Source organism: Pan troglodytes, chromosome 3 (genome assembly GCF_028858775.2).
Source record: "Pan troglodytes isolate AG18354 chromosome 3, NHGRI_mPanTro3-v2.0_pri, whole genome shotgun sequence".
Classification (NCBI taxonomy): domain Eukaryota; kingdom Metazoa; phylum Chordata; class Mammalia; order Primates; family Hominidae; genus Pan; species Pan troglodytes.
In genome coordinates, this window is record NC_072401.2 from 55,776,269 (window position 1) to 55,791,071 (window position 14,803).

General features: G+C 36.2%; 1 long non-coding RNA gene across 2 annotated transcripts in view; it reads left to right on the forward strand.

Annotated features, from left to right (window-relative positions):
• Positions 1–506: 506 nt before the first annotated feature.
• The window catches only part of LOC107974290 (uncharacterized), a 52,432-nt gene continuing 38,135 nt past the window's right edge, over positions 507–14,803 (forward strand). The window contains exon 1 of one of the 2 annotated variants that reach the window (XR_010156570.1): positions 507–1,080. This is a non-coding gene — a long non-coding RNA (uncharacterized LOC107974290). The remainder of the gene's footprint in view (positions 1,081–14,803) is intronic. The other variant, XR_008547521.1, reaches the window with a different exon arrangement.

Consider the following 14,803-nt stretch of genomic DNA (forward strand, 5'->3'; position numbering starts at 1 on the left):
AATTCTTTACACCAGTGTGAGAATGAACCAATACAAGAGATATTAAACTCTTAGTCTTTTGTAGATACAGAATATTATAAGCTCTACGTTCTTCAACGTAGACTTTGCTGGGAAGGACAATAGGAGTTTATAAGCCCTAAGGATGAGCTTAATGGGGAAACTTGAAAAAAATTAGAAGACAACTACCATTAGTCTTTGGAAAGGTAAACCTCTGATTATAACATAGATTATATAGAAAAAAGAAAGTAAGCAAACATTAACTGGTGAATTACTACAAAATTACATTAAATTTATTGTTTGTTTTCTTAGGATCTCATTGTGTCACTGCAGTGGGATAATTTAGGAATCAGAGAGACTGAGGGGCCAGAGAGGATATATATTATTTATTATTTAGGTGCACTGGCCTAGTCAGATTAGCATCCAAAAAGACTGAGCCCCAAACAAAGAGTGAGGTTACCTTTTAAGCATTTCATGGGGCAGGGGGAGATCTTTGCAGGGGGAAGCATATTACAGAAGTGAGAAACAAAGACTGTTATTCAATTGAGACACTCATTACATTATTTCTAACTTTTCAAGGAAAAACATAGTTTACGACTTGAGTTTATCTGCCTAGTAACCTTGCAACTGCACAGCTAGAGAAACAGGATCTTTGCAATGCCTGGGAAAGAGAGAGATAAGACTCACTAGCCACAGAGAGAAAAACAGGCGTTAATTTTTAAAGGACTCCACCTCTTTTTCTTTCTCAGGGGGAATTGGATTTTTTTACATACAACTGAGTTTTCGCTTACACGTTATTTAATTTCTTTTAATTCCTGTTTCATCACCAGGCTGGAATGTAGTGGTGCAATAACAGCTCACTGTAGCCTCGACCTCCTGGGCTCAAGCCATCCCTGACCTCACCCTCCCGAGTAGCTGGGACCACAGGCGTGTGCCACCACACTCAGCTAATTTATTTAAAACAATTTTTTTTTAGAGATGAGTTCTCCCTTTGTTGCCCAGCTGGTCTGAAATTCCTGGTTTCAAGTGACCCTCACACGTCAGCCTCCTAAAGAGCTGAAGTTATAAGCATGAACCATTGTGGTAAGTCTTTGTTTGTTTTTTATATTATCATCATAAAGTTGAGTTTCTCTTTCCATATGTTTGCTAAGAAGAATAAAATAATTTATAAATTTGGTTGATTTATAATCCTGAGTCACAAAATGTTTGTTTAAAAAACTATATCTGTTAAAATATTTGTCCTAGAAAACTTTTCATTTAAACTTTGTCTGTCCTTGAAAAAAATGTGAAATTAACTTGTTGTATAGGCCATGGTTGAATTTTTGTAGCTTCAATTATACATAAGTGGTTTGAGTTTACTTGTTAGAAATACCAAGATCCTTTGTGGCTGTGGGTGAATGTCTATTTTTTTGTTCTTACTATCAAAGGTGGTAGAATTCTATGTTAACAGAGATTTCCCCTGAGTATTTTGAATACTTTATTCCATTGTATTATGGCATCTACTTTCACTGATGAGAAATCTACTGCCATTATAATTAACTAGTTTTCTTTTTTAGTAATATTTCTTTTTGTGTGTATGGCTTTGAAGTTTTTAAACTATGTTTTTTAAACTAAGTTTTAAGACTATGAATACAACTTCAATTTAAAGATTTATATCCTGCTTTCATTCTGAAGGTTCTCAGCCATTAACTCTTAGATATTTCCTCTAACCTAGCCTTTCCTTCTGGAACTCATGTTGGGCTTTTTTTTTCCTGAAATTTTCATGCTTTACATGTCTTTACTTTGTGATGCATTCTAGCTGATTTCTTCAGATCGTCTTCCATATTTCTAATCTTCTCTTCAGCTGTGCCTACTGTAGTACTTATTCTACTTACAAGATATGTTTTTAAATACTGAAGACTGTGTTTTTAACTGTAGGATTTTTACTTGTCTATTTTATCCATATAATGCTCTTATCTTACGGGGGCGATTCCTTTCTTGTCTCTGAACATTTTAAGCTCCACTTTTCAAAAGGCCAGTTAGATCATAATTTCTCTAATTACGTTGGTATGAATTCCACGCTAGCTGGGTCTATGGACACCCTCTCCTCTGAAATTATCTGTGTGTTTTATAATTTTTATTCATGAGGTCATCTTAAGTTGGAATTTGTTCTCTGGAAGGTCATCACATACCATTTGCTATAGAACTTCTCCATAAGACTGTCTATGTATAACTCTGCTTAGGTGCAGTGAGGGCCACTAGTTCTGAATCTTTTATTTTACACTGCCATACACACTTCTTTTACACTGTATTTTACACTGCCATACACACTTCTTTTATTTTACTATGCCATATGAGTAATGTGATTTCAGGCCCCTGCTTCTTCTTGATATATATTCAAGTTCTGATTTTTTGGAGTTGACTCTGTTTCTACCCACAGCCTGTGCAATTTTTTCACATTTATTGAAATCTTGACTGTCTGGTGCAGATTTTATGGTCTTTGATCATAAATAGAATAGAAATTTCCTAGCTCAGGGCTCCATCTTCTCATGAGATCATAACCATCCTAAGGCATCTTAAGGCTAACCATGCCCTGAGGCATCTATCTAATACAATCCCAACCACAATTCCTTTCTCCACATGATGCTTCAACTTCAGCTCTATGACCCCAGAAATCATTCTCTTTTTGACACTTAGAGATTTCTGTCTTTTGAGTTCAGTCACGTAGTAGCAACTTCTGACACTCAAATAGTTTTCCAGGTTAAAATGTATGCAGGAAAATGTTATAACTATGATGATATCAAAAGCCATAGAAAAAGAACTTTACACAATTATGTTATGAATCCCAATGATGGCATCAGCTACTATTGCTCTGCTAACTAAACAAAAAAATACAGGAAATCTGTAATACATCGTTTTGTTGTAACAGAGTTGTGTTAGTGTTAAATGAACATTCCTGCTGAAGTGATATGGTTGAGGTTCAAGCTGTCTCATTTTGTACTCCAAGGTTTTCAATAGAGCTGATATTTGAATAGCCATCTGTAATTTTGAAAAGATGCTGTTAGAATCACATAATAGGCAGTGAACAGCAAATTATCAAAATGAGTATGCTGAAGAGAAAGAAAGGATAGCACTTTACTAGTGCCAGCACAGAAAGAGGAGTTGGCATTAATTGACATTTCAGAACATTTTCAGACATATCCTCACAGGGAACTTTTTCTTTCTCATACATTTTGGTAAGAATGACTCTCATTTTTGTGTGGCAGTCTCTCATTAATAAAAACTCGCATATAAAGAACTTTACATGGATGACACACAGGAAAAGCCATGACACATAACTTTAGCTGGAATAATTTTTTGTGCTTCCTGTTTTATTCACGCTGCTCTTCAACAAGCTATAACAAATTTCCTACGTAAGTTTGAAGCCAAAAAATTTTTATGGCTAAATTTTACATCAACAGTCTATCCACATACTTTGAATAGGATATTTTGAAAGCAATCTGTTAGAAAATCTCTGGTGCTCAATATTTCAGATTTTTCGCCATCTTTTGAAAGCATAAAGTTTTAAAATGGCAGAGTTAGGAGTAATAGTCTCTTTGCGAAGAAAATGGTTATTTTGTTTGCTTTTCATTTCTACCTTCAAAGATCTTCAACAGGGCGTGCCTATGACTAATTGGGATAGGAAAGATATATATTATTTTTGAAAATATAGACTCCTAGGCACTGCTTACTGGAATTCTGATTTTCTTTATTTCTGTTAAAGCCTGGAAATTTTTATTTTATTAAACACCAACTTTACATGATTACTTTTCACATTAAATATTTAGAGCCATTGATATGAGGCGGCATGAAAGAGCATGGCAGTCAACGCACCAAGAAAGGTATCCAGAGTATGGAGATTTCTGCGTAGGCTCGTCATTCCTTTATTTCAAGGCCACACTCATTTGTAGAACAACTGATACTTAGAATTCAGTGAACAGTTTTATTCTTGCTACACATAGTGAAGGCAAGTGGAATTTAACATATGTCATGTGGCTGGGGGTGGTAGCTCACACCTCTAATCCCAGCATTTTATGAGGCCAAGGTGGGAGAATCACATGAGCCCAGAAGTTCAAGACCAGTGTGGGCAACATAGGGAGACCCCATGCCTACAGAAAATTTAAAAAGTTACCAGGCTTGGTGACACAAGCCTGTGCTCCCAGCTACATGGGAGGTTGAGGCAGGAAAATTGCTTGAACCCAAGAGGTCAAGGCTGCAGTGAATGATGATCATGCCACTGCACTCCAGACTGGGTAACAGAGCGAGATCCTGTCTCTTAAAAAATAAAAAAGTGTGTAAGTGTGTGTATACACATTTTATGAGAGAGATATATATACACACACACAGACACGTATCTTTATATATATATATCATGGAATTTGAAATTTATAAACTGGATCTATAGAATTTAATTAAGAAAAGTCCAGGAATGCAGGCAGTTTTTCAAGGAGAGATGGCAACATAGAGGTGATTTAAATATAAATTAATTTAAAGAGTTTAGGACTAATGAGGGGTTTCATTATAAAGTAACCCTAAAATATCTGATGAGAATTGCTTACAATTTTCTCATGAATTGGCTAAGAAGTACAAAAATTACTAGAATTTATAATTTAAGTAATGTGATTACTAGTATATCATTGGTAGAAGTAATCCTAAAATGAATGGCCAAAAGTACACACAGTTAAATTCATCATTTACAAAAGTATTCACATTAGTTCACTGAGCATTGTCTTAAACATATTGCTTGTTTTAGCCAACTTTTAAGCACAATTTTAAAATAAGCCATGGATTTACTGTCATTTTGTAGTTTTATTGTTTAAATTTTTTGTTGTGATGCTGCTACTTTTTAATTATTGTTGTTCATATAGAAAATAATTATTCAATTTTTGATTTGAAGACTGATGAGTACCTCCTATGCTCTTCTATACCAGCATATAAGTACAAATTTTCAAAATCTGATTTTATTACATCTTAATTTATTCTTATTTTATTACAGATTTCTCTAAAATAGAACATTCGAACTACTGTAATTTTTGATTTGCTTATTTTAATTTTAACATTTATGCCAATCCATTAGACACGTTGAGAAAATTATCAAGCAAAATCTTTGAAGTGGGGCTTAGAGTCCAATTACAACACACAATAGCTTTGATGTGGGCTATCCCATCAGAAACCTTTGTGCCATAAATTTTACCTATACGTCTAAACACTGTATCATTTCTTCAATCAGTTCCAAGTATGCCAAAAACTCACTTGTCTGCTTTAAAATGTCTTCAGTTGTTTTACATAAAATGGTTAACAAATCTAGGTCATCACAGAAACCATCCTTATAAAAAAGGCAAATTTAAAAACTACATAAAAGGCAATAACTAAATTATTGGCTCCCATTCAATTTTAAGGTTAAACAAATTTAGATTAAACTCAATCTTCCAATTATTCATTTAATATTCAAATGAGAGTTTTATAAAGTCACCTTTTTCAGCTTGGTTTCAGCTTGTGGTCGTATGATAAAGGTGGGGTCTCATAAAATATTCTCCAGTTAGATCCACTTTGCTATCCAAGGTGATTCTGACATTGACATTGAAGGAGGCTTTAAGCCATTTTCAGTTTGGTCCTCTAATTGGATTCTCCATTCTACCTAGTTATTTCTCTTTTTGAAGTTGCAAAATGGACATGATTTTCTTTCCAATGTGGCTGGTAGTTTTTAAATGCACAGTGAGACTGATGATTTTTATGAATTTATTTCTTGGGATATTCTCACTAAAGAAACATCAAGATTTTGGGTCATTTGCTTCAAAGCAATAAACTGATCTTTAATTAATTATCTCACTATTTTTTTAAAATTTATAAATCTGCTGTTGCTTGCCACTACTGGTTCACCAACTGTGGTTAAAAGCCCGCCTTAACTGCTTCATTTTCAAGTTCAGTGCAGTAATGGGCAATTACTTTTTTTCAACATGCCTCATGATTTCAAGTTTTTCTGAATTTTTCTCATCGTAAATACTCTGTATAAGATTATAAACCAAATTTCTTGTTTTAAGTAAGTTAAGAAGGATGTTCTAGAAAAACAGAATTTTCAGTTTATTTGTTATCTGGAGACTTATTGCAGAACGCTGGAACTCTTTTTGCCATGTATTTAATACACAAAGTAGGAAAATATTTGTTATTTACACAAGTCTGGAATATGGTAAAACTGATTTATAGGAGCCAGTGGTTTTATGTAATCAAAAATTAAAAATTGCTACTGATTTAGAAGGTTACAAACTAATGTTCAAAAAAGCCTTTCTGTAAAGGACTCATGGATGCATCTAGAAAGCATACTTTATAAACAGCATAACCATGTGGGTTACTAACAGCAATGTTAATATCCAGATCCTCTAACGTGAAAAAAAAGTGCCATATTTTTGTTTTTCACTGTATGTGCAAATTTTTTAGTCTTTGAGCTTTTCATTTAAAAAATGAGTTGGGCTTATATGAAAATGTGAGACTGTATATATGTATTAAAGAAGCTCTAAGGAGCACAAATTTCAGAACTTTCTACTTTAATCTTTGAGTAAACATGATCGCCTAGGAAGATGGTTAATGTTTAAGATAATGATGAACCCTAATGGCTAATTTATCTAAAGAAATCCGAAGGCAAACCTGGAAATTCAAAACATGGCTCAAATCAGGGGCTCAAACAATGTTGTTAGGAACCTGATTATCTTCCCTGCTTCTCTCTGTGGTAGTTTCATTCTCAGGTAGCCTATTGTTCTCTAGTAGCACTGATCAGCTTTAGAAAATCTAAGATGTGATTCTGCTGATTTAACAATGCAATCTGAAAGAGAGAACTCCCCATCACCTCCCAGAGAGGGTATCAATAAAAATCCCAGCAGTGATTTTCACTGAACTAGCTTAGGTGGAATGCATGCCACTCAGTCAATGCTAGTAATACCTGCGGGCTGGGGGAAGTTCCCAAATGTTGGTGGGAACTGGAACCCAGCCGGTGCCCAGGTTCTTGACACCTTCACAAGAAAATGTTCAAGGATGAGTCAGAAAATAGGGGAAGTGTGGAGATTTATTTCAAAATGAAAAGTACACACTCAAGAAAGGAGAGTGTGGGTGTACTCAGAGTTGTATAGTGGAGTTTGAGACTTCTACCTTTATGGGTTTCTTTAACCAAGGAACAGAATATTCATGAGTGTTCCTTGAAAAAGGTGAAGATTTCTCTAACTTCGGTGCCACCCATTTTTACACCAAATAGGTGTGTTCCTGGAACTGTCGTGGCACCTGTGGGTGTGTGATTTAGTGTGTTAATGAGCATATAATGAGGTCCTAGGTAACAGCAAGGTCAAATCCACCATGTTGTGTCCAGTTTTTCTTAGGCAGCTTGGTCCACACCCTGTTTTTCAGGGTCTTATCAGCCCCTAGCCTCTGCAGCTATTTCAACAGTTTCTTTTTGCTAGTTATGTAAAACTGCTGCCTGGAATTTTCTATTCTCTTGCGACCACTCTGTATTGTTCCTGTCTCTATAGCAGTAATACTGGGGGTAATGGAATGCTTTGATTACTTCTGGAATGAGAATTGAGGGATGCACAACTAAACCAGGCGCAATGAAGGTGAAGGAGAATGGTACTCCACAGCAAAATTGGTGTGGTTTTTGGAAGGGGCATGGATGCTGGGAAGGCACAAAAACAAACAAAAAACTTAATTTTTACAACATGCAAATACAAACCACTGGAAGATAAATCAATTCTAATCAGGTTTAAGGAGCAGCTGAAGGTATGTTCACCTATCGGAAGCTCTCTAGTTCCTCAAGCAAATGGACTTCAGTCTACCCAAAGCACCAGTATGCAGATGCACCTGTTTGCTTAGCCTACCTAGGCAGACCTAAACCCTGACAGTAACATGTGTTAGACTCAAAAGGGGGACCCTAATACCTGTATATACCAAGTTTGACTCTCTTATTTCTTATAGATTCCTTTAATTGTTCCTTTTTTTAATCAAATGTTTCATCAATTCTTAAGCAATTTCTTACTGTAAGATCTGCAGTTTGGGCTAATATACTGCCTAATATAGACTGCTGAAGGAAGCAAAACCGTTTTTCTTCCATGCCATTTAAAGACTTTTGAATAAAAGTAACAGTTTGCTCAGAGGGTAAAACAGAGGGGAATAAGTCTCAAGGAAAAGAAGAAGAATTGGAGCTATTCCTATTAATACAGTAAGTTGATAATGTTAGGATGAAAACCATCTTTGAATGTTAGTTGATTTAAGAAGGAAAATATAGTCATAAAGGTTTCTAATCATTTATAACTTGAAAAAAAGTACAAATAATATGATGATAACTTGAATCCACAGTAATATGGGGCTTTGGAATTTTGTCCTTGACACTTGTAAATTTAGGTGGAGAAATGAGGGTTATGATAACCCCCAGGTCCCAAGGTCCTGAGTGCCTAATATCAGAATATTTCAAATGTTTAATAATTATCATGAAGGTTGAGACTGAGATACAAGGGTTGTGATAATTTCAAGGTACAGTCAGTTCTGTTTTAATGCTTGTTTTGAAAGCGTGAGTTTATTCCAACATAAAGAATAATCTGTACATAATAGGAACTTTGTGTTTGCTTAGGTATAATTTCACCTGAGAGAAATGCTAGATGAGGAGAAAACTGTTGAGCAGAGCAGCATAGGAGAGAGCATACATGTGTGCGATTCTCAAATATCTACCAGCGATCTTGGCTCATGTTTGAGTTATAAACCACACTCAACCACATCTGCTGTTATAACTTTCCACCCAATTTTAAAAACCCCTCTTCCATCACTTGATAATAATTCACAAGCTAAACCCTGCCAATACCCACTTCCACAAGCAAACTGCAGGTCTTTTTAAAGACAACGTACCATGTTTATTGTACTGTTTATGTATATTTTAACCACCTAAAATGTATAAAATTGTGTTACCATTTTTAGAGTTTTTTTGGTGTTTTTAATGTGTTACTGACAAAGTTTTTTGAATATTGTTTCTCAAACCCCCATTTTTGAATGAGTCCTGTAGGATATCCTGCTCAATGTTTTAGTGTAATGATTTTTAGGAATACATGTCACCTTGTAACAAAACTTACTGTGTTGAGTGTCATTAAGAGTTTCAATGGGAGTTTTAGATGATTTATAAGTATAATAAGTAATATTTATTGAATGAGTGCTATGTTCTATGAATTTTACCTGTATTAGCTATCTGATTTAACTTAACCCTAAAATGATCCTGTGGGTGTGATTATTTTCCCCATTTTATAATGGAGGCAACTATGATTTAGAGGGATAAAATAATTTATTCTCAACCACAAAGCTGATAAACAGCTGGAGTTCAAAACCCAGCTCTCTGAGAATGCAGATCCCACTTCAAAAAACACTGGGAAAACTCAACCATGGCCAAACTGTGCTAAGTGCAGCAGGACTTGTATTCAGAGAGACCAGCAGCCATGTGCTCACCTGCCTGTCACTAATTAAGACCACAAAGCCTGGGGACTGGACAGCCTTGCAGCCAAATCCAGGTTCCACCACTTACTGGGTGCATATCATTGAACGAGTTGCTTAAACTTTCTGAATTTCATTGTCCTAATGTGAAAAATGGAATTCAATTGTAATAAAATAGCTAACATTCATTGAGCACTGATTATTAACCTCAAAACAATCTATGATATAAATGTTGTCCCATTTCTACAAATGACAAAACTTGGGCTTAGAAAAGTAAAAAAAAAAAAAAACTTGATTAAGGTAGCACAGCTAGTAGGAGTGAAGCCGGATTTCAACCTGTCTGTTAAACTCCAGACAATTGTCTTCTTAACCACTGTTGAACACAACCCCTAATAAAACCTTTCACCTGGATGTCTCTGAGGATTGAGGGAGATACTATCTGTAAATTATTTTGCACTGTGCCCAGTCTATGATGTGAATTTAATAAATGAAGTTCATTGTTATTATTACCATTGGAACTTAGCTAAGAACATAAGTAATTATAATACAAGGCAGAATGTAAGTGTTTGAAAAGTACAAAAAAAGAGAAAGATGTCAAGGAAATTCAAAAGAAGGAGAAATGACATTTGTAAATAACACCATTCTTTAAGGAGGGGGCAGCATTTGAAAAAAATTATGTGATCTTGGCAGAGGTGAGGGAGGGTAATACATGTAGCAGGAACAGTAGAGACGGTAAAACACAGAAATGGATTGTGTGGCCCATTTGCAGAGCATAGAGCAGTGGTTGGCCACAGCTGATGATATGCATAGGGCGAGGGGGGATGAGAAAGACAGACCACCTGAGCCTCCCTGGAGAGGGCTTCACAATGCAGGCTGAACAGTCCTTGCTAAACATGGTGCACAATGGGGAGTCAGTGTCAGTTTTCAAGCTGGGAGGCAACATAAGCAAGCATGTGCACTGAAAAGACAGATCTGGCAAGGATTATAGCAGAGAGTGACTGAAGGCGTGGGCAGGGCAGTGCCTGAGTCACCAGATGCCACCCCTGCCGGTTTTCAGGTGAGTGTGGGTTCTCCTAATAAGCACATTCTTGGGCGACTCTTTGATCTGAGACTCCTTTATAATTTATGAGGTTTGCAGTACAATGGGGCCCTCTACAGGCATCTTGATGATTAGACTCAGGAGAATTTAGATGAGGAAAGATTAAAATGAAACCAAAGAAGCGAGTTTGCAGACTTAAAGGCCCATAGGACCCTGTACTGGCAGCCTAAGCAGCAGCAGCAGTTGGGTATTGAGGCATGCTCCTTCTAACCAAAGTTACAAAAGATATAGAGCGCTGGCACAAACAAAATAGGACCAGAGCTCTATATTTTTTATTTTTCAAAAGAGGCTAGATTTTTAAAAATAGTAAAAGAGCTTAGTTTTTAAATGTGGGCTTGATTTAAAACAAACACCACGAAAGCTAAAGGGAATATGTCCGTGGACTAGATCTGCTTATCGGCATCACATTTCCAATGTACAACTTCCAACCAGGAAGGGAATGTGGAGGTCATCTTCAGAGTCTAACTTCTCCACTTCACAGGCAAGGATATCATATCCAAAGAGTCCCAGTAAAGTTCAGATCACACAGCTGAACTAGAAGACCGGTCATTTTAGTGCCAAACTATTGCACAGATTTTTTAAAATGTTATTTTCCAATTTTTTTCCTAAGCTGGACCACCGCTACTTACTGCTTTTCTGCAAGGTGCATGTGGGGCTGGGGTAGGATTGAGGATAATGTGGAGAGAAGGGGGTTGATGAGATTTTACTGTAGACATGACAACCACTTGGATTCCTCACCCCTCATCTCAAAAACAACCTGAGTCAGGTATGTCTCAATAAAGCTAAAAAAATGTTGGGAAATAGTTGTAGCCAAGGGTTACAGGCTAGATTAGAATATTTCCAGTATTCTCTAGGAATACTGGCTACAGGTTAGAGTAGAATATTCCCAATATTCCAAGAGAGTGCTCTAAGAGAATACTCCTCATTCCTTGAGTCATGAGGATAAGCCAGAATTCCTTTACAGTATACAGTCTCTCCCCAGACTGTGCACTCAACTGTCAGCAGGCACTTGACGTTGATCTGACCTCACCCTGAGGGTGTTATACATATCTTAATAATTTGCAGACGACAGCAGGGGAATTTTGTGGTTGATCCATGACAAATATTATCATTTTGTGGCCAGGTGTGGTGGCTCACGCCAGTAATCCAGCACTTTGGGAGGCTGAGACGGGTGGATCACAAGGTCAAGAGATTGAGACCATCCTGGCCAACATGGTGAAACCCCATCTCTACTAAAAATACAAAAATTAGCTGGGTGTGGTGGCGGGCGCCTGTAGTCCCAGCTGCTTGGGAGGCTGAGGCAGAAGAATCGCTTGAACCTGGGAGGTGGAGGTTGCAGTGAGCTGAGATCACACCACTGCACTCCAGCCTGGCGACAGAGCGAGACTCCATCTCAAAAAAAAAAATTATTATTTTCTATATTTTAAGAAAATAACTTTTTTCAATTGCATACTAATTACTTGGGCATAGTTTTAAGTTCACTAAGAAATTATCCCTCAACAGTAATATTTTTCATAAAATATTGGGAAGCATTATTATATAGAGCTTAGATGTTAGATGAAGAACTCTGACATCAGATGCATCTGGTTCAGGCTGAGGCCCTGTGACCTTGAACAAGTGATTCCCTTCTCTAAGCCTCAATTACACACAAGCATGGATTAATTAAAATAATGCAATTGATGCTTTCAAACATTGCAAGTGCTTATAAATGGTTACTGTATTACATTATTGCTTTAACTTGATTTGTTAAGGAACTTAATATTGAATGAATTTTTAGTGTGATTTTAAAGATCTAGAGATGCCACTTTTTTTCTTTTCAGAAAGATGTGAATCCTAATTAATACCATCTTAGGAGATCCAGACTATCCTGGCCAACGTGGTGAAACCTCGTCTCTACTAAAAATACAAAAATTAGCTGGGTGTGGTGGCACACACCTGTAGTCCCAGCTACTCAGGAGGCTGAGGCAGAAGAATCACTTGAACCAGGGAGGCGGGGGTTGCAGTGAGCTGAGATTGTGCTACTGCACTTCAGCCTGGTGACAGAGTGAGACTACGTCTCAAAAAAAAAACAAAAAAAAGAAGAATACCCTCTTAAAGATCAGTAATACTGCTAGTTTGACAGCTGGTTGACTGTAGACTTAACCAAATTTTAATCTAGATGACGTATGCCCCAATAATATCTGAGACATAAAAAATGACAAAGAAAGGCCATGAGGTGGTTAGATAAGACCTGACTGAACAATTCAGTTCTTCTTGTTAACACATAATCACATTTCTAATCTTTATGAGATGTTTCTTTGGAAGCTGTGGGTATTGTCGACAATCTGGAACATCCATCATGTTTAGTTTTGGAAGAGAAGTAAAATATAATGCTATTTTACTTGTATTCACATGGATATTCTCAAGGGGCCTAGACTTAAAATTCTTAGAAAACTAACTGCTTAAGCTCTTATACTCTAAGCTGGGCACTGATTGATTAAATAATTAATAAAAACTGAATACTTAATAAAAATGCAGAATTTAGAAAAGACATTTCTGAATGTGCTACTGAATAGGTCTGAGCCAAAGATTTGGACAAAAATGTGGGCTCACCCAGATTAGCAGTGCTAGACACTGGCAAATTAAGTTTCAACATTTATAGTTCATCTTGGCAGCTACTCATGTCCTGATGTCATGCAGCCATGATGTAAGCGAGAAAGAGTGATGTTTTGCAATAGACAGATTTTGGTAACCCTTCCCATGAGTGTAGGTAGTAGGATACCAATATTTATATCACTTCACAGAAAGCATGTTACATTTTGTAATGCAGAGACATTAAATGGCTTCCTCATGGTCCTCTGCATAGATGAATTGTCCTCATGTTTAACATCAAAAGCTTAAATTGCTGATGTTTGTTATTTTCTTATGACTTTTTTCTCAATTAGATATAATGAATGGAAATCTTGACATCACCAAAACGAACATGTTAAAATTAAAGGATTAGATTTGTATTGTGCCAGGAAAGACTAAAAGATAAACTATGTTATAATTTCATCCTTTTCAAACTTTATGAAAACACAACTATACAAAAAGCTACCTTGGGGAAAGAGAATATAATGACAAGCATTTTTAATTACTTTTTTTGCAAATTTACTGGCTCCAGGATGGCTGACATTATATTCTGTGCCCCATCCTCATTATACTCTGAAATGCTAAATAATAAAGCACTCATGAATACTGATGACTTAAGGATGTGTTCTCAAATAATTGGAGGATAGACGAAGGGAAGTGACAAAATGGGGAATGAAAGAAATTGATGAACCTCTTGGCTGGTGTAATGTAGTCAAAGATGCCAGAAACATGTTGGCATTTGTTTCCTAAATAATCCACCCTCAATTAATGACACAACTGATTGATAGCTGAAAGTGTAGTTCTGAAGCACAAACTTTACTGAAAGGCTCTTTTTAGGGTCTTCTTACATATAGAAAAAAATGAAACAATTTCCAAATATATTTATGCATTTTCCTCTTAAGTTCTGCTTAGGTACTTAAACATTGACAGATGTGGTTCTAGCTCCATAGGAATGTCAGAGATTCCTTCCTACAAAATTAATGGTAGGAACTACAAGGATCACAAGATTGTTTTATATGAAATATCATAAACAGATGGTTATCATAAGCCACACTGTGAGTTTCCATACAATCTCACAGGGTAGACTTTATGTTGTTAATAAGTACTATTCTATAGGTGAACAAAGTTGAATCTCATGAGTATTTGTTTTGGTTAACATTTTGGTTTTGCAACCTGAGGATTTTAATTCTTTTCCTGATGTTCTAATTTTAATTATATTGTGTTTATAATTTATAAGTATTTATAGACAACAAATATTTATAATCTTTAAGGTTATCACCCCTCCATACTCCAGCATTAATTTCTTTTTCCTTTTATCAGGAGGCAATTCTTAATTAATTAAAGGCAATCCTGTATTGTTTCTTCCCATACTCTCCCCAGCTCTTTTACATCTTTTTGAAATACTCAGGAAGAGAAACGCTTTCTAGGTGTGGTCTGTCGCTGGAGTCACTGGGAGGAAACTTCAACTCTCCACTCCTTGGTATGATGTAAGCTTTGCATACTGTGTGAAAACATTCAGAAAGTGCTGACTGCAATCCGTTTGCATTAAATTCCTTCTGAAGGAAAAACAAAACAAGTTAAATACCTTCTACTCAAAGGAAAGCAGAATTTTAAGTTTGGTTTAGG